General features: G+C 43.0%; 2 long non-coding RNA genes across 4 annotated transcripts; one reads left to right on the top strand and one right to left on the bottom strand.

Moving 5' to 3' along the window:
* Positions 1 to 1,664: 1,664 nt before the first annotated feature.
* LOC137420647 (uncharacterized) lies at positions 1,665 to 14,844 on the bottom strand. 3 transcript variants are annotated; one of them, XR_010983173.2, is made up of 6 exons: positions 14,707 to 14,844; positions 9,596 to 9,685; positions 8,529 to 8,652; positions 5,107 to 5,205; positions 4,916 to 4,993; positions 1,665 to 2,124 (listed from the first exon to the last, which is right to left on the bottom strand). It is a non-coding gene; the product is annotated as an uncharacterized LOC137420647 (long non-coding RNA). The 3 variants fall into 3 exon arrangements; XR_010983174.2 differs by lacking the exons at positions 9,596 to 9,685; positions 14,707 to 14,844 and adding an exon at positions 9,066 to 9,146; XR_010983172.2 differs by lacking the exons at positions 8,529 to 8,652; positions 9,596 to 9,685; positions 14,707 to 14,844 and adding an exon at positions 6,032 to 7,300.
* Positions 9,079 to 17,319, top strand: LOC144890738 (uncharacterized). Its single transcript, XR_013622508.1, has 2 exons — positions 9,079 to 9,206; positions 15,916 to 17,319. It is a non-coding gene; the product is annotated as an uncharacterized LOC144890738 (long non-coding RNA).
* Positions 17,320 to 21,052: the final 3,733 nt, after the last annotated feature.

Genomic DNA, 21,052 nt, shown 5'->3' with positions numbered 1-21,052 from the left:
AGGGGCATCCGGCCATAAAAAAACATTGCCTCAAACAAGGAACCATGATTGTCATGGGGCCCGCAAGGCTAACCCCCGCTGCAGCGGGGAAAATGGCCTTAAAACAATCATTCATTCATTCATTCACTGTATATCGTTTTTGGCCCCATCGATGGTGAAGAATCACTTGAAATTAAAAATATAAATATTATTTTGATCTGCATCCAGATCTTCACCAAAATCTAATCAATTTGTCCTTGTCACACACCCAACCCGTCCATCAAATTGTCCGAATCCATCCATACCTTTTTGAGATATCCTCCTCACAGAAGACAGACAAACAGACAGGGGTGAAAAACGTAACCGTTGTCCATCTTCCGTGGTGGAGGTAATTATGCACAGGCATAAGAGCAAGTTTCCCAGTGTACGGAAATGATGACAATTCTCTTACAAATCGAGCATTGCTTTGTGTTACGTGTTCCTCCCCGACCTTCTGGTGTCGGTATACCACCGAACCCCGAGAGGAGTCACGGCAGAAAGAATAGTTATTCAGTTTCAAAATCAATCACTAATGAAACCATCCATGAAACCATCAAAGGAAACAATCAAATCATTAAGGAAACCACACCAATGGTTGTCAATGAACAAATAATCTATCTATAATTCCAGTAATCTCTGTGTGAATGTCTGTGTGTCTGTGTGTTTGTCTGTGACCGCTGTTTCTCGACAACCACGGGTCCGATATACTTGAAACTTGCCAGGTATATTGCTGGGGACCCGAGGATGTGCCTTTTCAAGGTTTCATATTAATCGGAGAAGTAGTTACCGAGCTATGGCGATTTAGCCGTTCGCCGTTCGCTTTGGCTTTGCGAATGGACCAAACCATTTCATGTAAATAGAGGGGGGGGTTCTGTGGTCGTTGCGAATGGACCAAACCATTCATGTAAATAGAGGGGGGGGGGTTCTGTGGTCGTTACTGCCACGTGGTTTCAAAGTTTTTTTTTGTTGTTGTTGTTTGCACGCATGTTTTTTTGCACCCACGTACGGGCACGCCCTAGGATGTTTACACACACACACCCCTACACAAATTTTTTTTTTTTTTTTTTTTGGCAAGGAACGGGCACCCACGTACGGGCACGTCCTAGTATATTAAAAGCACACAAGAAGAACCATACAACAATGGTGGCAATCAACCATACAATCAAGATCTGAAGATGGTAACCTAGCTCAAATTCACGGCACCCCCAGGGACTGAAACAGAGCCCTTCTCAATGTCTCTAGAACACAATGGTGCTCCCGGCGAAGAGGCGATAAGGCGATGAGGCGGGTAAAGAGATGTAGGCAAGGCGGGGACCGTCACGTGGTCCCAGCCAACCCCAATGGGCGGTGGAAAGAGGAATCCCAAAGACGCGATCCAAACGTGCACATACACCATGCAGTAGCGAACCGCATCGTATTCTTCAAAGGCCGCTGTCACGCACACACATCCTCGGCAAACCACCGGAGGGCGGGACCAGCGGATGCGGCTAAACAAGGTTCCGCGAATGACGCGCGAGGTCCCTGAAATGGCAGACGGCTCTTCCTCAAGCCGCAGCCTCTAAGCGAAGATTCTCTGGAATCTCACACCTGTACCTGGCTTCGCAGGCTTTTTCACAACTCCAGCGATAACACCAATCGCACGAGATTCCTTTCAAGGACTCAAAGTTCACTCGCCATGTATGCTCGACCACGCTAGGTACGGAGCTTTTACAAAACGCGTCGTTTCACCTCTGCCTCACGCCCTCTTCTTATTCGCTTGACCTCTTCCGGTGCACTGTCTGATTTCCGGTATCATTTTTATCATGAGCGCTTTTAAACCTTTTAACCACAATAACCATAATACTTAGAACCAACAATAATAATAATAATAACAACAATAGTTAGTGCCGAATCCGTAACACTTTGATTTACAGTAATAACAACAGATACTCATAATTCATTTCAATGACAAAATGCCAGAGAGAGACTCAGTTGCTTCCTTAGTTGTGGTAACAAGTGCTTTCAACAAAATAAGAATCTCTTGCCTTGTTCCCTGGAGACCGCCTCAAACTGGCTCAGAGCCGAGCCTGCTTGCACCGATAGGAATTCCTCTTCATGACTTGAGAGCTGAAAATGGTACACGCATCGGTACATTCCATCAAGTTCTGGACATTAAACCATGAGATTGGAATTGTTAAATTCGGAGTACCGAGTTAGCTTGTTTGGCCCTTACTATCACTCAGTTAAGGCTTCAGTGATGGTGCCGTTTTATAGTCTTGATGTCAGCCAACTATGTCTTTTGGAAGGCAGCACAAGCTAAATGCAGCAAAATGACTGACGATGTTTTTTTAAACGGAGGTTGAGATTTGTAAAAGAGGTTTACTTGTGGGGTTGGGAGAGTTGGGTAGGAGGGTGGGAGTACAAACGAAACATGTGGGATGTGAGAGATGACGGTCTTTATGGGTCACACTCCATGTGACATAACGTCTCTGTGATAAGAGCACGGATCACTGGGTGCTTGATTCACAGCTCATGCGCCGTGCTAACATGCGCAGGGGCGGATCCGGGAATTTGAAGACGGGGGGGGGGGGGGTGCATGAAACTATAGCGCTGGGGGGAGGGGATAAAGGGGGGATCTGGGGTCCTCCCCCAGGAATTTTTAAAAAATTGATCGTCAGAAACGGCATTTTGTGCGTTCTTGGAAGTTTCTGCAGTTCCTTGTGTTCTTCCCTGGTCCAACAGTTCAGCAGATTCGCACCACCTGCACCCTCATCCTGGATCGAAGGGAGGGTGCGCACCCCCTGCACCCCCCCCACCTTGATCCGCCCCTGATGCGATCCACTTTGAATCTTGTATTGTTATCGGAACCTTGGTAAGAGTGACGTAGAATTTCATATTCACTATCCAGACAAAGAAAGCAGATATCATGTGATGCAACTTCGGGATACTGAGGAGAAAGCAAGTCATGCCAACATTGGAAAGGGAGTGGGGAGGGGTGGAGGGTGACGAGGAGGAAAAGTCGGAGCAGAGGATTTTGTGGATACGAGTTTGTTTTTTTGGGGGTTTTTTGTATACAAAGTCAAGGTTCATGAAAGAGCTTGAACGCAAAATGGATCAGGAAGCAACAGAACAAATAAACAGCAGAATGAGATGTGGAAACACCAACAACAGCGTTGAAGGACAAAATAAGGGAGGTGGGCAGGAATAAGCTTCATCGTGGCAGATTCCAATGATCTTGAAGGCCTTGGTTTCCACGGCGTCAAAACTGAGCAAGGTGTGAAGCATGGGAGAGCAGTACACCCTCAAGCAGCGGATGAAGGCCTTGCAGGTGGACAGGAATTCAGGTGTGTCAAGGAAGGACTTTGTACAAGGGAGGATGCTCAATCAGTGCTGGCTTTGGAGGCCAACTTTGAAATGTAGTTTGCCCAATAAAGATCATGACCGAGAGTTTGAATGACTGAACTTCAAGAAGATTGTTAACAAAGTAGAGAGGAGGGTTTGCCATTAGGTCCTTTCAGAGAGACAGTGAGTGTGACATTTGTCTGGATTGAAGGACATATTCCAAGTGTTTGACCATCCTGGCATTTAATAAAGGTCTGAAGAGAGGGAAGAGGCTGCTGCCTGCCTGTCTGAAGGATGATGGATGTCATGCCAGAGTGTGGAATCATCAGCAAATCGATAGAGGATTTTCCAGAGATTCAGAGAAATCATTTATGAATACTGTATCAAGTATAGGACCGGGCCCAGAACACTGCCTTGGGCACTAAAGCCTCGACAGGGAGAGGATTCTGCTGAGACCCACACGTTAGCTACGAGAGTAGAGGAAGTCAGTCAGCCATGTGTGGAGTTGACTTTGGATGCCACAGCCAGAAAGTTTGGTGAGAAAGTCGGGATGCTAGACTGTATCAAAAGCATGAGATACGTCCAGAGAGACGGCCCTGATCTCATGTCTGACATTGAGGGCCTCCATTCACTGTTGGGTGAGTAGAAGCACCATGTTCAAGGTGGAGTGACCTGGTCTGAATCCGAATTGGTGATCTGAGATGAAGTTGTTGAAGAAAAGGAAGGATTTCATATCAACTGCAATGATGGATTCCATGACCTTGCTGATGATTACAAGTAAGCTGACATGTCTGTAGTTAAGGGGATCAGTTTTTGCCCATTTTAACTTGCGGACAGAAGTTATGTTGACACTCATCTGTTTGTATGTCCTTGAGCAGGATATCTCTAAGTTTTGGACGGATTCGGACAAAACTTGGTTGACAGGTTGGGTGTGTGATACGGACGAAATTATTTCGATATTGGTGAAGATCCGGATCCGGCTATTACAAATTTTTTAAAGTGATTCTTCACCGTTGAGAGACAAGGCAAAAAAGATATATAGCAGGATATCTGAAAAAGTTGTGGACGGATTCAGACGAAACTTGGTGGGCAGGTTTGGTGTGACAAGGAGGAATAGATTCAATTTTGGACAGATTATGACAAAACTAGGTAGACAAGTTGGTTATCGACAAGAATACGCCGATTCGATTTTGTTTCAGGTCCGGATCCACAGCCAGCGTATCAGTGGGTTACAAAACGTAAACTGTTCAACCTGGTGGAGGTATGCGCTCTATCGAGTACCGTTCTAGTTTTAGCTGATTTCGCCATGTTTAACAAATGTAGAAGTCCGAATACAAAGCGGATGCTGACAGGCATTTTCAAATGCTTACGAATTGCACTTTAATTTAAGAAGCTGGAATCATGTGAAATTCAAATCAAAAGGCCATGGTGCCACGGCGTCCGTGTTATGACAACATATCAAGATAATGCTGAACGACGCATTGCAACATAAAATCGAGGCAGTACAGTGTAAACTCTGGCAATAAATTCCCAATATTACTCAAGCGTAATTCCAGTCCAACAAATTGTGACTTACTGTTTCGTCAAGGCTTCGAAGTGCTGCCAAGATCTCTGCTTTCTGCCTCACCATCTCTGGAGCTCCAACCTTCTCATCCTGATCCAACGAGATTGAATGGAGAGAGAGGAGGTTGTGCTGGTACGATTGATGCATGCAGACAAAAAAGTGACGGATCAAGGTTGAGCGCATTCCCAAAAGAGGCACGTTACCCGAGCTAGCCGTGCCCGTAGATCTCTGGGCTGTTGCTTGGCAAAAAGGTGGATCACTTCTGGCGTGTGAAATGCCTCGTTCACTGCAGCTTGGATTGCCTGCACATTCACATGGCAACGCAACGGTTTTGCGGTCACAAGCTTTACATAGATGGATCGAAAACAACACGACTAATTTTTTTATTTAAGCACTGCAGGAAAAGCTCCAAGTAACTTAGCACACGTCATTTTCTGAGTTAAAGTGAACACGAGAAGGCAGATGTTGGCAAATGACACAAATGCAAAGGATTGCTGGGGTACACAATAACTTTCAAACCTGGTTGTCCCACGAGCAAGTGATTGATATAGTCTACTTGTCTAAATGATAATTGAAGGTTGAACTACTACTCTAACACTATATTGTTACGGAATCCGGGGGACGGCACTCCCGTTAGCAAGGGGGGGTTAATCCCCTTGTCCTGTTAAGTTGGCCGTCTCCGCCGGTCCTGGAAGTATGACGTCACTGATGGCCGATGGTACGTAGGGTCGTAAGCCCAATTAGTCTTAATACCTAAGTATTACCACCGGCCGTCAGCGAGGAAATGCTCCCGCCCGTGCCGCAGCGTAATTGATTGATGGCGCCGAGCGAGCGAACTGCGGCGCGGGCCGTTAACAATGACTAACCCGATTCATAAGCATTGGCCGAAATCGCACCACAGGAACTCAATGGAGAAATCACTAAAGCGATCGGATGAGAAAGAAGGAACCAAAGGTAAAGAAAGAACAGGGATTTATTAATTATTTACACAAAACCCAAAGAAGAAGAAAAGAAGAATGAAGTAATTTACAGGGAAGAAGAAGAAGCAGATACACAGGGCAATCCTTAGCTTAAACAGGCTTACTTATACCCCAGACAACACAAAGGACAGACGACGGGCAGACTCACGCGAATGGGGAATTGCAGGTTGGATTGGCTGGAGGGAGAGAAGGTGGGACCACAGGGCTGGAAGGATGAGGTTCAGGTCCGTGCAAACGGCAGGGCTGGAGGTGAGCGGCCGCCGACTCCCCGCACTCTGGTTCACACGGCGGCGTTGCTTCGCGGCAGCGTGGCAAAGCTGCGCGCGCGCAGGGGCGGGTTGAAGCAGCGTCGTCTCTCTCTCGTACCTCACTCCACAGAACTTGTCCAGCGCACCTCCCTCAAAAACTCTGCCTCGTGCGCTCTCAATGCGTGCTCCCTCACTCATCTGGCGGTGGGGGCTTCCCGTGACGGGTTATATAGCCATGCCCTACCAAGCCATACCCACCGATTCCTGGTTGGTCGTAAGGGCTTCTTGGCTCCACCTCTTGACGATGGGCGGGCCACGCCCTTCTTCTCCGAGTTGGAGCACATGGGCAATGGCGGCGAATGTTGTTGGGAGATGTAGGCGAATGCAGTTGGTAATGGAGGTAAACGCTATGGAAAAGGGGCTCTATCTTATTTGATTTGGTGCAACGTAAGATCGACTATTGGACACATGGCCTTAACTGAAACACAGAATAATGATATAACTATGGAGACGTCCTATGATTTGCTACGTGGTGCGATGGACTAACTATGGGATGACCTTTGATCTTACAACAACGAATGGAGGTATTTACATGAATCATTACATTACACAAAGGGGGTATATTTACAATAATTTACACAAAGTGCACGGTTTCCCAAATCCGTTACAATATCTTAATTTCTGCTTGTCTCATTTATCAATATATTCTCACTAATAAAAATATATTATTGAAACCAAATATTTTTACATTGCAAAAAACTGCTCAATACTGAATACAAACTCAACCAATTAATATTGAGTGTACCATGTAGTCATTGTTAGGCAAAAACAGACTTGAATAATGCAGAATATAGTAGTATCAAGTGTGTTATTTACTTGGGGTCCAGTATAAATGAGAAATGACCGCCAAGTTCCCCCATCAGGGATCTTCCTCTTTATTCCTGTTCCCCCTCCCCACATCAAGGGTTCTTCTGCTTTAGTCCATTTTTATGCCTCCGTTGACAGTCGCCGGAGGCAATATGCTTTCAGGTTGTCCGTCCAGCTGTCCGTGATAGGTTTTCGTTACCGCGATAACTTGAGAACGGCTGAAGTGATCTAATTCAAACTTGGTACACATATGTATAATGATGTAAAGATTAACTGACTAGATTTTGGGCCCTGAGGTCAAAGGTCAAAGGTCAGAGGTCATGTCAGGAAGAAATGTGATAACTTGTGAACAGCTAAAGGGATTTAAATTAAAACTTGGTACAGGTATGTATAATGATGTAAACAACAACAAAACAACAGGCATTTTAAGGCCATTTTCCCTGCAAGAGCGGGGGTTAGCTGTATAATGATGTAAACATGAACCGATTACATTTTGGGGTCAGAGGTCATGTCAGGTAAAAAATAGGATAACTTGGGAACAGCTGTATGGATTTAAAGCAAACTTGGTACAAGTATTGTAATGATGTAATAATGTGGGTGGAGGCATAATCGGTCGACGTCATGACGTCAAAGAGTATCGTTCTAGTCTTCTATTACATCAACACCCCTGCCCCACCCATACTTCCCCATCCTTTCATGGAAGGCTCACCAAAACATTTTGGTCACTTAACTTCCTTCCTCAAGGAGTAGTGCTCTCGTCTGATCCAGGCTCCTCCTTCGGGTATCTGCTGCTGTCTCCTTGGGCAATTGAGTCTACAACTTCTTCAACCTATGATGGCCGATCCTGATCTCCAGAACCTCTCGTGCAGAATCGGTTTCTTTCCTCAGGAGGAGATTCTGAACCCAACAGCTGATCGACTCACTTGTGGGGGGAGGGGGGGAAAGGAGGGGGGGGGGAAAGGAGGGGGGGGGGGGAAAGGAGGGTGGGGGGAAGGAGGGGGGGGGGGAAAGAGGGCGGTACATTCTGCTTCACTGACTGTTGTGCCAGGTGGTACATTCTGCGTAAATCCCATGCTGTTCAACACCATCAACTCGGCTCAGTAAGTTATTGGCATAATAAGAGCGTTTAGATCTTGCCCACCAATCTGGTAATTCGTCCTTGAATTTAACAAGTCCTGTACTTGGACTATCGTGGTCTTCCCTGGTGGGAGACGTAATGACTTACCTAGGTTTACTGAAAGTGCCTACCCATGTACAAATTTAAAAAAAAATTTTTTACATGCTTATTGTATGGAAAATGCAGCCAGCATTCCAAAAAGTCTGTTTTCTGTAGGCGCGGGTAACAGGATGTTTCACATACCAGGAACAAACGGCCTTGACCTCGCTTCGCCCAGCCTCATTACATATTTCTGTTAATTCCTCAATAATTTTTCTCTTATCCATGACAAATGAGCTAAGCACAGTTGCCATTTCTCCGAGTTTCCTATCTGGCTGGCATCCAACCAACTCACTTTACCTTCACAAACTTACCACAGTTATCTCGGCCTCCAAGGTGGCATCTCCAGTGGCGAAGCTCCGTAACGAACAATCAAACACTTCAAGATGTTCCAGTATATCCCGTCGAGCAGCGTCGTAGTCATCACCCAATTTGTCACTGTGGAAAATATACACGTATGATTAAACACATACTACACGTATGATTAAACACATGCTATTCCATGAGTCTTCATTTCATATCATCATCTATCTTTCTGGCTGTTTAATCGTCCGCTAATATCGGGTCAGCCACTCGGGTCCTCGTCCATGATTATCTGTTCTCTACATTCTCTGATTTTAATCCCTTCTTCTGAGCCATCTCAGTCTTTCACTTTCCCTAGTTTCCTTCAACCTTTAGATTTAATGCTATTTTGCTGTGCTTCCTTCACTACTCTGCATAACGTGCACATAACGTTCACATAACGTGCACATAACGTGCACATAACGTTCACATAACGTGCACAATTCATGTGCTACAACAAGCCTTGCCTCAAACCTTCTCGACAATTTATCTCACGTCTTGCAGCATACCTCAACCATCGGCTCGACTCGCACGTCCAGGGAGCCGGTCACATTTTGAGCTGACAAGTTCACCACGTGCTCTGAGCTGTGCTCTGCGTCAATGAGCGAGTCTGCACTGGTCATCAGATCTACTGTAATCTATATACACCGGTGAGATTCTGCATTGTTAAATTCTCCATCTTATTCTTTGTCACTATTGTACAACCTGGAGAAAGTGGATATTGAGTTATTTCCTGTATTTTGATCTAATCGTGAATATAGTGCGTGAAAAAGTGACGTTACAGGAGATTCTTTCTGCTGTGCAATTAACCATGGTGGGTACGTTTGCAGCAGTATGTTAGCCAAAGTGAGAAAAGCTTATTCATAGTTATCGTCTGGCATTAAGCATGATTATAACTGGTTTCCTGCCGTTATTTAGGCCTAGCAAGACATTTAATATCTAAAAAAAAAAAAATCACAATTAAACCGAGGAAAACACAATGTGGGCACACCTGTGGAGCGTGTGCATGTTCATAGTGTTAGCTGTACTAATAGAGTACCTGCTCTATTGGCGATCCTGTTCCAAGAGTGCAACACGTTCTTCTGACACATCCCTTTATTTGGGTGGTGTATAGGCTCCAGACAGCTGCCTTAATCGTTCCCGGAAAAAAAAAAAATCCAGGTTACGTACATGAAGCAAAAACATGACTACTGCTTATCTGCATATATATGTTACTAGCTGAGGTACCCGGCTTCGCCCGGGTTGAATAAGAATAAGACAAATATATGATGAAAAGAACATGTATATTTTAGAGCAATATCACAGTACATTTCCTACATGACGTTTTGTCAATTTTCAATTTCTCAAAACCTCTGGGTATACAACATTTCTGGTTTTCTTACTTGGTGCCAAGACATAAAGATTGCTTGGTTTTCCAACCCTCGAGCAGCCCACGTACAGCTGGCCATGGGCAAACACTTGTTCTGTGAAGTTCAGGCCTACAACCTTCATTGATTGCCCCTGCGCCTTGTTGATGGACATAGCAAAACATAGCCTGATGGGGACCCGAATCCTCTTGAAGGAGAATGGAAGGTCAGGTGGAATAAGTGGTATCCTTGGAATGAATACTTTCTCTCCTCTGTATTGTCCTGAGAGGATGGTTGCCTCGAGGACATGCGGCATCATTTGCTGGATTGTCAATCGTGTTCCATTACACAGCTTTGGTGGATCAAGATTCCTTAGAAGCATGATTGGTGCTCCCACCTTGAGAATCAACCTGTGTGTTGGGAGTCCTTGAGGCTGAAGACTGTTGAGAAACTCAGTTGGGAAGTTTACTGCCTGATCTTCATCTGTCACTTTGTCAAGAGAATCATAATTTCTTTCATGACCGGGAAGTTGGTGGAGCAAATTGTTGATCTCTTGAACAGCATTGTTCTTGGGGGGCCAAAATGTCTCTTTCTGCAAGCCATGATGAGTCCTGGAACTAGGTCTCCATATTGCGAAAGACCTTTTTGATCAAGTCATCTTTTGTTTCAACAAACTGTCCAAATGGTAGAGTTATTTGTTCTGATGCATCTTGAGGGTATAGGCCATTGCCAACTTTCAAAAGCTGGCTTGAGAACGCCCCTGCAGTGTTGTCACCAAGAAGGTGGACTCTCATGTTGGTATTCAGGGTAAGTCTTTGCACATGTGGCCAGAGGAGATAAGAAGACTTGATACAGGCCTTGACTTGATCTGCCCTTGTGCCCCGTTGGATGACTGGGAGAGTCTGACGAAAGTCTCCAGCCAGAACAGTTGTCACACCACCCATGATTCCATTGTTGTTGCGAATATCTTGGAGTGTTCTGTTCACTGCTTCGAATGCCTGCTTGTGGTTCATCGTAGCCTCATCCCAGATGATGATTTTGCACTGTTGAAGGATCTTGGCTTTTGCTGAATTCTTGCTAATGTTGCAGGTTGGGGTGTCTTGCTTGGTCAAATCCAAAGGCAGTTTGAAAGTTGAGTGTGCTGTCCTTCCTCCTTCAAGAAGTGTAGCTGCAATTCCACTTGAGGCCACAGCCAGAGCAATTTCCGACTTTTGACGAACCTTGGCCAGGATGATATTAATGAGGAATGTTTTTCCTGTCCCGCCAGGAGCATCGAGGAAGAATATCTTACCAGCATCATCATCAACACTCTTCAGGATAGAAGTAAAGGCTTGCTGTTGGTCCTCAACCATTCTTGGGACATTCTGCTCTACAAATGTGGTCAGTTCTTCCATGTTGTAGTTTGTTTCCCTCAGAAGCTCCTGAGCCATTCCCTCAATGCTGTTTTCTGGTTGGGGCATTCCACAATTTGCCATAGTGGTTCCATAGACAATCAGGTGCTTCTCTAGCTCAATCAGGGCTTGATTGTAGATTGCACAGTTGAAATCAATATCCTCACCAGGGTTCTGACGTCTGGCCAAGTGAAGAAAGTCTTCAGACATATTTCCTTTGTGGTCCTCCCAGAGCTTCTCTGGATCCTGAATGTCACATGCTGCCAATATGATGGAAAACAGCTGCCATAGTTGTTTTGGTGCCTGTGAGACTGCTGCCTCATCCATGGCTTTTTTCCAATGTTCATCTTCTTCCAATAGACCATGGAGTCGGCAGGCATCACGGAAGGTGGCACAATCTTGACCATTAACCCGTCGCAAATCTTTAAAGGATGTTGGACCTCTGACAGTGTGCAGGAGAAGGCGCAGAAAGAAACAGTCTCTGTTCTTTGGATGAACTGTGTAGACTCTGCCAATTGCGCTGCTGGCATAAACTCCAGGATAATTGTCTACTGGAATGTCCTTCTTCCTGCGATTCCACGTTTTGTTCTCCCATGTGTAGTAGGTAGGGACTTCATTGTACAGAAGAGTCTTGGCAAAGTCATCTTCTATGCAGAGTTTGAAGAAAGCTGTCAACGTAGTCTGAGGAGGCGGCCCATGTGCTCATGCTTGGGCAGTTTCTGCAGTGTAATAGACCCTTTGTCCATTTTCCAGATGTACGGCCAAATTGATGACAGTTGGATATCGCTCATGAATGTTAAATCCAAGGATCCTCCACACTGATTCGTTTGTTGATATATATCGGCCTGACTGGAACCTGCTAATCTCATCTGACCTTTTTTTGTCACCTACTTCAAATGTTGCCATGTCACTGCCCTTATTGACATACTTGCATACATATTTGATGGACTTAACTGAGCTGCACAGTTCCACATTGATGTGTGCATTAAAGATTTTGCAGAGCATTTTGTTGTGGGGAACAACCCACCGATTGTCAACGTTGTACTCTCCCACACTGCGAATGTTGGCTTTAGCAGTGTGTCCCCCATCGCCAGTGCTAATCCTGCGATACTCTGGATATCCATCATCACCAGTCTCTGTCTCTCGGCGAAGTTGTTTGGGAAATCCTTTTTGGCATTTGTTGTCCTTCATGCAAACAGATCGAGGGTTGATGCTGCCACAGGGCCCATGAATCATTTGTGTGGAGATGGTCTTGAACAGTTCTGGGTCCATCTCTGGATCTGGCAGTTCTGCTGATATGATCCTGTCTATATCGTCTGGTCGGATTTTGTCTTTGCACCAAATCAAGGTGTGTGAGTGAGGGAGGCCACGCTTCTGCCACTCAATGGTGTACATCCATGCTACCAAATCTCCAAAGATCATCCCTTTCTTCAGTAACCATAGCAGTTTCTTCTGTTTTTCACTGAATACCCTGGCAATAATGTCATGTCGTAGATTGGAATCTTGTACATTCTTGATTTCAGGCCATGCAGGATTGCAGGTGAAAGTGATGAATAGATCTGGATGGCCAAACTTTCTGACATATGACATAGCATCCTGGGTTCTTTCTGCCATGTACCGTGGGCCACCAGTAAAACTGGATGGAAGAATAACTGGCTGGCCAATGTCTTCTGGATTAATGCCATCTGTAACTATGGCATCCTTCAGATGGATGTACTCTTCAGCACGTAGTTTTGATTGGTTCAGTCTGATGTACAGAAGGCGTTCAGCTTCCATCTTTGCATAGCTGTCTACCATGAGCTGACAGGTGACACGGCCAAACCTCAAGACATAGTTGACCTCTTCGTCTCTCTCCATGAAATGGTAAGAGTAGAAATCCTTGCATGATACTTTAGAATTTCTGCCAGTTTTCTCCTGGCCAGTTGCTGGGTTTATTTTCTTCAGAGAAAAGTTGTACCCATCCTGTCCCTTCCAAAATATCAGTGGGTACTGAAGGGCATCATAAGCTCTGTGGGTTTCTCTGATGTAATCTAAACTGCCCGATCTTTGCTTCAGGACAATGTCTCTTGATCCAAGTTCTTCATCAACCACAATGATGGCCACGTCATCACTCACAGGTGCATTGTATCGTCTCTCATGTTCTCCAGCTGGCATCTGGTCTGCCATTATTTTGAGCTTCAGATCTGGTCTTTCCTCCATCTGTTCAAGGGCATACTTAAACACTTTGACATATTTGTGGTTCTGGTGCAGCATTTCTTGGAGGTCTGCCACAATGTTCAATTTGAGTGCACCATTTGACATTTGAACATTCCTGCACCGCTGTTCAGCCTCCTCTTCACTTGTGCCCATGAAGTAGACCTGAACAAACTTGTGTACAGTATTGTTGTTTTCACTGGGAACAGGCTGGAGACTACCCCATCCTGTGATAACATTGACCTTGTATTGTAAATGTTGTAAAGAAAGAGTAGTCAGTGAGATCCTTTTCTGCCCCAAAGGAAGTCATTTGGAAGGCTGAGTTGTACCTCATAAGGTGTTTCTGAAAGTGCTTGGCATCAGCAGTGTTGCCAATCAGCAGCCTTTTCAGCACATCAGGAGGCTCTTCGATGCGGGGTAGCCAGACTTCGCCTGCTGAGCAGCAAAGGCCTGCTGTCTCTGCCTTGAACGTTTTGGCCTTGCAATATTTGCACACCTTGTCCATTTCTCCAATGTCCACCTTAGAGTCAGAGCTGTACTTCCTTCTTGGGTTGTAAGCAAAGGCCCCTTTGAACCAATTGACTTTTGTTTGATCCTCTTCTGCAGTTCTTCTGTCAGCTTGCCTTTGCCTATCTTCTTCCTGTCTTTGAAGCCTCTCTTCTTCTGCTTCTCTGCTTCTTCTGTTAGCCTGCCTTTGCCTATATTCTTCCTGCCTTTGAAGCCTCTCTTCTTCTGCTTCTCTGCTTCGACGGAGCTGACGTCGAGACCTGTCACGAAGCTGCATCTGATGTCTTTCTTGCTCAGTCTGTCGGGACCTATTTTCTCTGTGCTGTACACGATCAGCCACCAGTCTCTCTGTCCTTTGATCCTCGGTTTCCTGAGTTCGATTATCTTGGTGCCTAAGGCGATTGTCCTCCAGTCTGTTTTGTTGCTCATCATCGGTCTCATCAGCTCTCTGAGCTTTCTTTTTTCTTGAATCTGCAGTAGATCGACCAAGCGATTTGGGTCTTTTACGTGGCATGATGACCTTAAAAAAATATAGCAAATGAATTAATACTTTGAGCAAAAGTCAAATGACAGGAAATACTGTTCATTTGTAGTGCAACACATCAAATACAAATGAACTTGAAAGAAAAGTAGACTTGAATTTATAGCCACATGAATTGATCAATTCAAATGAATTTCAAAATTTCAGGGTATTGATCAGTTTGAACGTTTACCTGATGTTCACTTGTCAAATGCACACCTTGCACCTTGAGAATCACCCTGTGTGTTGGGAGTCCTTGAGGCTGACGACTGTTGCGAAACTCAGTTGGAAGTGGGCGTGTTTTGCTAGGGGAAGGTCGAGATTAAATCGACCGTCGTTGGTTAACCAAAAAAATATTTCCAACAGTTGAAATAATTATTGTTTCCAACAGTTGAAATTTAATGGAATTCGAATTCGAATAAAATCTCAACTAAAAAAAAAAAACGTTTATTCGTTCTTGGCGTGAAAAAATGGCGCGCATTTTGTCATTATGTGCGACTTTACGTCACTCCTACGGACGTGAAAACATTTGTTTTCCTTTAAAATATATTTAAAATAAATAAAATAGTACATAAATTAACAATAAAAGAAGCTAAAAAACAATTTAAAATACAATAAAAAGCACATTAAAAATATATAAATATGTACGTACAGTATACTGTATGTACGCGCAACTGCCGATTCTCATTCAAAACAGAGGCGACGTACAGTATCCCTTTACTGTGTCTGTGTTAGCCATGGGTCCGAAGAAGGATAATGCTAATGTTTCCAAGCGTAATGTGGTTACGATGGACGATAAGTTAAATCTGATTAAAAGGTATGGAAAAGGTGGAAAAGTGTCGGTGATAGCGCATAGACCTTATCGCGAATCGGAACCGCAATGCGTCATGGGATCGGAAAGGGGCAATAGCGCCGCCACAAACTACACCATGGAATTGCAGCTGGCGCGGTTTTTTAAACCATTGATATTAAAATAAAACGTAGCCTATAACCACCGGAATTTTATGCTGATTCCGAATCTGTGTCTAAAACTTTTCTCCGATGTGTAGTTCTTGAGTTATAAGCGGACATCCAGACAGACACTCCTCCTTTATATATAGAGACATTATTATTTATATAGATTGGATAATTCCAATTGCACCCCTCCCACATTTCCTCCAAAAGGAAGAAAATGTCAAGATGGGGAAATTATTATTATTATTATTATTTTCAAAACTTGATGGAATCAAACGAAACACACACAGGCACAACTTCAGGATGCCTTCATTAATCTCTGAATGTTTCAGCTTCCTAGGTCAAATCCTGTCGGAAGAGCAGATGATACATACACACATACATACACCATAGTTCCATTATAGTACGATATGATGATGGATGGATGACGATACCGGCATTTCTGCAGATCCCGTAGCTGTTGCACAAAGTATTCAAACTGATCTTCAAGGTTCTTGCGCAGACGGTTTGATTCTATGTCGTGGGACAGGCCTGCAGTGTGTGGAGACCTGTTGATGATAAAGCACAAAGCAATTCAAGTACTACAAGTACTACAATAAATTCAAGTACTACAAGTACTCCAAGCAATTCAAGTACTACAACAAGTACTACAAGAAATTCAAGTACTACAAGAAATTCAAGTACTACAAGAAATTCAAGTACTACAATAAATTCAAGTACGACAACAAGTACAACAAGCAATTCAAGTACTACAATAAATTCAAGTACTACAACAAGTACAACAAGAAATTCAAGTACTACAATAAATTCAAGTACTACAACAAGTACAACAAGCAATTCAAGTACTACAATAAATTCAAGTACTACAACAAGTACAACAAGCAATTCAAGTACTACAACAAATTCAAGTACAACAAGCAATTCAAGTACTACAAGAAATTCAAGTAGGGGAGAACGGGGTAAATACGGACATGGGGTAATTACAGACAAGGCTGTTACAGGAATTTCGCGATAGCTGGCGCTGTTCCGTCATCACTCGTGAGTGGCCTCGCAGGTAACAAGGTAAATACCAGCTAACTTCTATTATTTGCCTCATTTAAAGAGAAGTACTCAGTCAGAAAGTTAAGTACACCCCCTAAAATGTGTTCCTAGATTTTGCTGTTTGGGTTTATTGCTGTCAGTCGTTTTGGTTAATCATCGATTTTATTAGAAACGTGTATTCAGTTTGAAGCATGGTTTACGTACATACAGTGTCAATTGATGTAATGAGACAGTGTTGTGTGGAGGAAAGTATCGTGTGTCAAAGGCCAATGTGGGGTAATTGCGGACGGGTGGCCGGTATTGCCCCGATGATGTCCGGTCTTACCCCATTCATGTTTTCTGCGGTCTATATTGAATTCTAATGCATTTAATGTTAATTGCTGTGTATATATAATATTACAGAGGGAATAACTGATACTACTAAAGCTATCATATGTATCATTACATCTAGCTTTGTTAATAAAAGTATTATTAACTGTACCGATTATGAGATAATGAGATAATTTCATATCTCATGAAAACTGTACCGATTATGGTAGTCGTGAATCACGTTCCCTCGGATATACTTGTGACTTCTGCCGTTAAGGTTGGACTGTTATATGATGATAGATTAAACTATGATAATTCCAAAAGTTAATTCGTCGTTTTGACAATTAAATGCTGATTTCGTTTTATCTGTGTTCTTTTTTATCCAGATTTCGAGTATTTTCTGATAGTTTATTATTCTTCAAGAGTGCCATATTAAAATGAACAGATTTTAACAGAAATTCTACATCTCAGAAAGTTGAAAGTAAACATATATCTTACAATGCTTTGACCATTGTCACTTTATGCAGCTTTAACACATTCAACCCTGATAACTTCCTTGTATTTGTGCGTCTTACAGTTAAAATTGTCCTTTTGCAGAAACATGTACCAACTCACTAGTCTAGTAGGAAGACTAGGTCCCCCTGCACCCCCCGGAGATATACTTCTAATCAGTGTTTCTAGATTGGAAAAAATGTGTAGAAAATGACTAGCTATGGCCCCAAGCTGAAAAAATGTCCCACATACCATTTTTATGCAAATTACTGCTGCAAATTTTATGCAAAATTATGCAAATTTTATGCAAATTTTTGATGAGGAGTAGAGTTGAGGGGTCTTTGAGGGCTTCATCGAGGTGCTCTCGGTTGCAAGACTGGGTCATTCTGAGAAGCACAGCAGGGTCAGAGATCATGATGTTCTCCTCCTCAGTGAATCTCTCCATCAACAGCCTCTCCATTGCCTCACACACTGTTTTGAGGCAAAAGAGGGACTTTGCGTAGGCCTTTCCACTGAGAACACCTTTGAGAGATCCACTTGTTACTAGTTGTGCCTCAAAGAGAATCTCTGCATATCCAGAACCACGCATCTTGTGTCCAGTGAGCATCCCGATGTAGTTCATGGATGTGTGGAAGGGTCCAATCGTTACTACATGACTAGCAAATTCATTTGGCCAGCGCCAGATGATGGGAAGGGCTTTCATGCAGACACCCAGATCAAATGTATTCAGGACCCATCTCTGACCCACCTCAGCAGTTGCTGCCTCGGAACGCTTCAGTAGCTCACGAACAACTGCGTTGTCTGTGATCGGTTGGTGGATAGGCGTGCAGTAGTCGACTGTTGATTTGCTGGGTGGGGGAGAACCAGTTGCAGAGGTGAAACCCCCTAGCCCAGGCACAGGCTGCAGGCCATTGCCATGCCATGCAGGCACCAGGCACAGACCGATCACAGACAACGCAGTTGTTCGTGAGCTACTGAAGCGTTCCGAGGCAGCAACTGCTGAGGTGGGTCAGAGATGGGTCCTGAATACATTTGATCTGGGTGTCTGCATGAAAGCCCTTCCCATCATCTGGCGCTGGCCAAATGAATTTGCTAGTCATGTAGTAACGATTGGACCCTTCCACACATCCATGAACTACATCGGGATGCTCACTGGACACAAGATGCGTGGTTCTGGATATGCAGAGATTCTCTTTGAGGCACAACTAGTAACAAGTGGATCTCTCAAAGGTGTTCTCAGTGGAAAGGCCTACGCAAAGTCCCTCTTTTGCCTCAAAACAGTGTGTGAGGCAATGGAGAGGCTGTTGATGGAGAGATTCACTGAGGAGGAGAACATCATGATCTCTGACCCTGCTGTGCTTCTCAGAATGACCCAGTCTTGCAACCGAGAGCACCTCGATGAAGCCCTCAAAGACCCCTCAACTCTACTCCTCATCAAAAATTTGCATAAAATTTGCATAATTTTGCATAAAATTTGCAGCAGTAATTTGCATAAAAATGGTATGTGGGACATTTTTTCAGCTTGGGGCCATAGCTAGTCATTTTCTACACATTTTTTCCAATCTAGAAACACTGATTAGAAGTATATCTCCGGGGGGTGCAGGGGGACCTAGTCTTCCTACTAGACTACACCAATTGTCTGACTGGAACATTGATGGGTTCCAGATCAAGAATGAAAGTGTTTCACAAATCTCGTTTGTTTTGTGTTTCGATTGTCATTTGTTTTCTAAAGTTGCATTTTATTTTGGTGTGTGATGAAGGCTTATTAAAATTGTTTATGTGTATTGGTTTAAAAGACCTTGTCCAATAACTTCATCAAGTTAAAGAAAGGAAACACAGTCATTAGTGCAGGACTTGTAACTCGAGTGATCACTTCATTAAAAAAAATAACAATATACGACAAACAAATATTACACATTTCAATGTTCATCTATAGACGAAAATATTTCATTGTAGGCCTATTGGGAACATTTCATTGTATTGAGAAGATAACTACTTAGCATCTCTGGTGTCTTAAAAGGTCGTTTAGCCTGTTTGAAAAGGGGAGGGGGCTTACGCAAGACCCTAAAAGTCGACTTCTTCACTTGTCCGTAGTTGCCCCACCAGGTGCCTGGTTTTCCCCGCTAGCGGGCGGGGAATTGCGGACACTTACGAAAATGGTTTCTTAAAGATAACTTAAATATAGAAAAACGTTTTAGGTATGTATCGATCTCATATTGAGGGGATGCCTCATATGTATCTGCTACCATGTTAATTTGAGAGTTATATTACTCGTTGTGCAGATACAGAGGTTTAAAAATGTGTGTCCGTATTTACCCAGGAAGGGCATCCGGCCATAAAAACATTGCCTCAAACAGGGAACCATGATTGTCATGGGGCCCGCAAGGCTAACCCCCGCTCTAGCGGGGAAAATGGCCTTAAAACGATCATTCATTCATATATTCATTCCCCTACTACAATAAATTCACGTACTACAATAAATTCACGTACTACAACAAGTACAACAAGCAATTCAAGTACTACAAGAAATTCAAGTACTACAATAAATTCAAGTACGACAAGTACAACAAGCAATTCAAGTACTACAATAAATTCAAGTACTACAAGTACAACAAGCAATTCAAGTACTACAATAAATTCAAGTACTACAAGTACAACAAGCAATTCAAGTACAACAAGCAATTCAAGTACTACAAGAAATTCAAGTACTACAATAAATTCAAGTACTACAAGTACAACAAGCAATTCAAGTACTACAAGAAATTCAAGTACTACAATAAATTCAAGTACTACAAGTACAACAAGCAATTCAAGTACTACAATAAATTCAAGTACTACAATAAATTCAAGTACTACAAGTACAACAAGCAATTCAAGTACTACAAGCAATTCAAGTACTACAAGAAATTCAAGTACTACAATAAATTCAAGTACTACAAGTACAACAAGCAATTCAAGTACTACAAGAAATTCAAGTACTACAATAAATTCAAGTACTACAAGTACAACAAGCAATTCAAGTACTACAAGAAATTCAAGTACTACAATAAATTCAAGTACTACAAGTACAACAAGCAATTCAAGTACTACAATAAATTCAAGTACTACAAGTACAACAAGCAATTCAAGTACTACAAGCAATTCAAGTACTACAAGTACAACAAGCAATTCAAGTACAACAAGCAATTCAAGTACTACAAGAAATTCAAGTACTACAATAAATTCACGTACTACAATAAATTCACGTACTACAAGAAATTCAAGTACTACAATAAATTCAAGTACTACAAGTACAACAAGCAATTCAAGTACTACAAGAAATTCAAGTACTACAATAAATTCAAGTACTACAAGTACAACAAGCAATTCAAGTACTACAAGCAATTCAAGTACTACAAGAAATTCAAGTACTACAATAAATTCAAGTACTACAAGTACAACAAGCAATTCAAGTACTACAAGAAATTCAAGCACTACAATAAATTCAAGTACTACAAGTACAACAAGCAATTCAAGTACTACAATAAATTCAAGTACTACAAGTACAACAAGCAATTCAAGTACGACAATAAATTCAAGTACTACAAGTACAACAAGCAATTCAAGTACTACAAGAAATTCAAGTACGACAATAAATTCAAGTACTACAAGTACAACAAGCAATTCAAGTACTACAATAAATTCAAGTACTACAAGTACAACAAGCAATTCAAGTACAACAAGCAATTCAAGTACTACAAGAA

Source organism: Myxine glutinosa, chromosome 2 (assembly GCF_964187855.1).
Source record: "Myxine glutinosa chromosome 2, kmMyxGlut1.1, whole genome shotgun sequence".
NCBI classification, from domain to species: domain Eukaryota; kingdom Metazoa; phylum Chordata; class Myxini; order Myxiniformes; family Myxinidae; genus Myxine; species Myxine glutinosa.
This window is presented reverse-complemented; position numbering and strand designations above follow the sequence as displayed.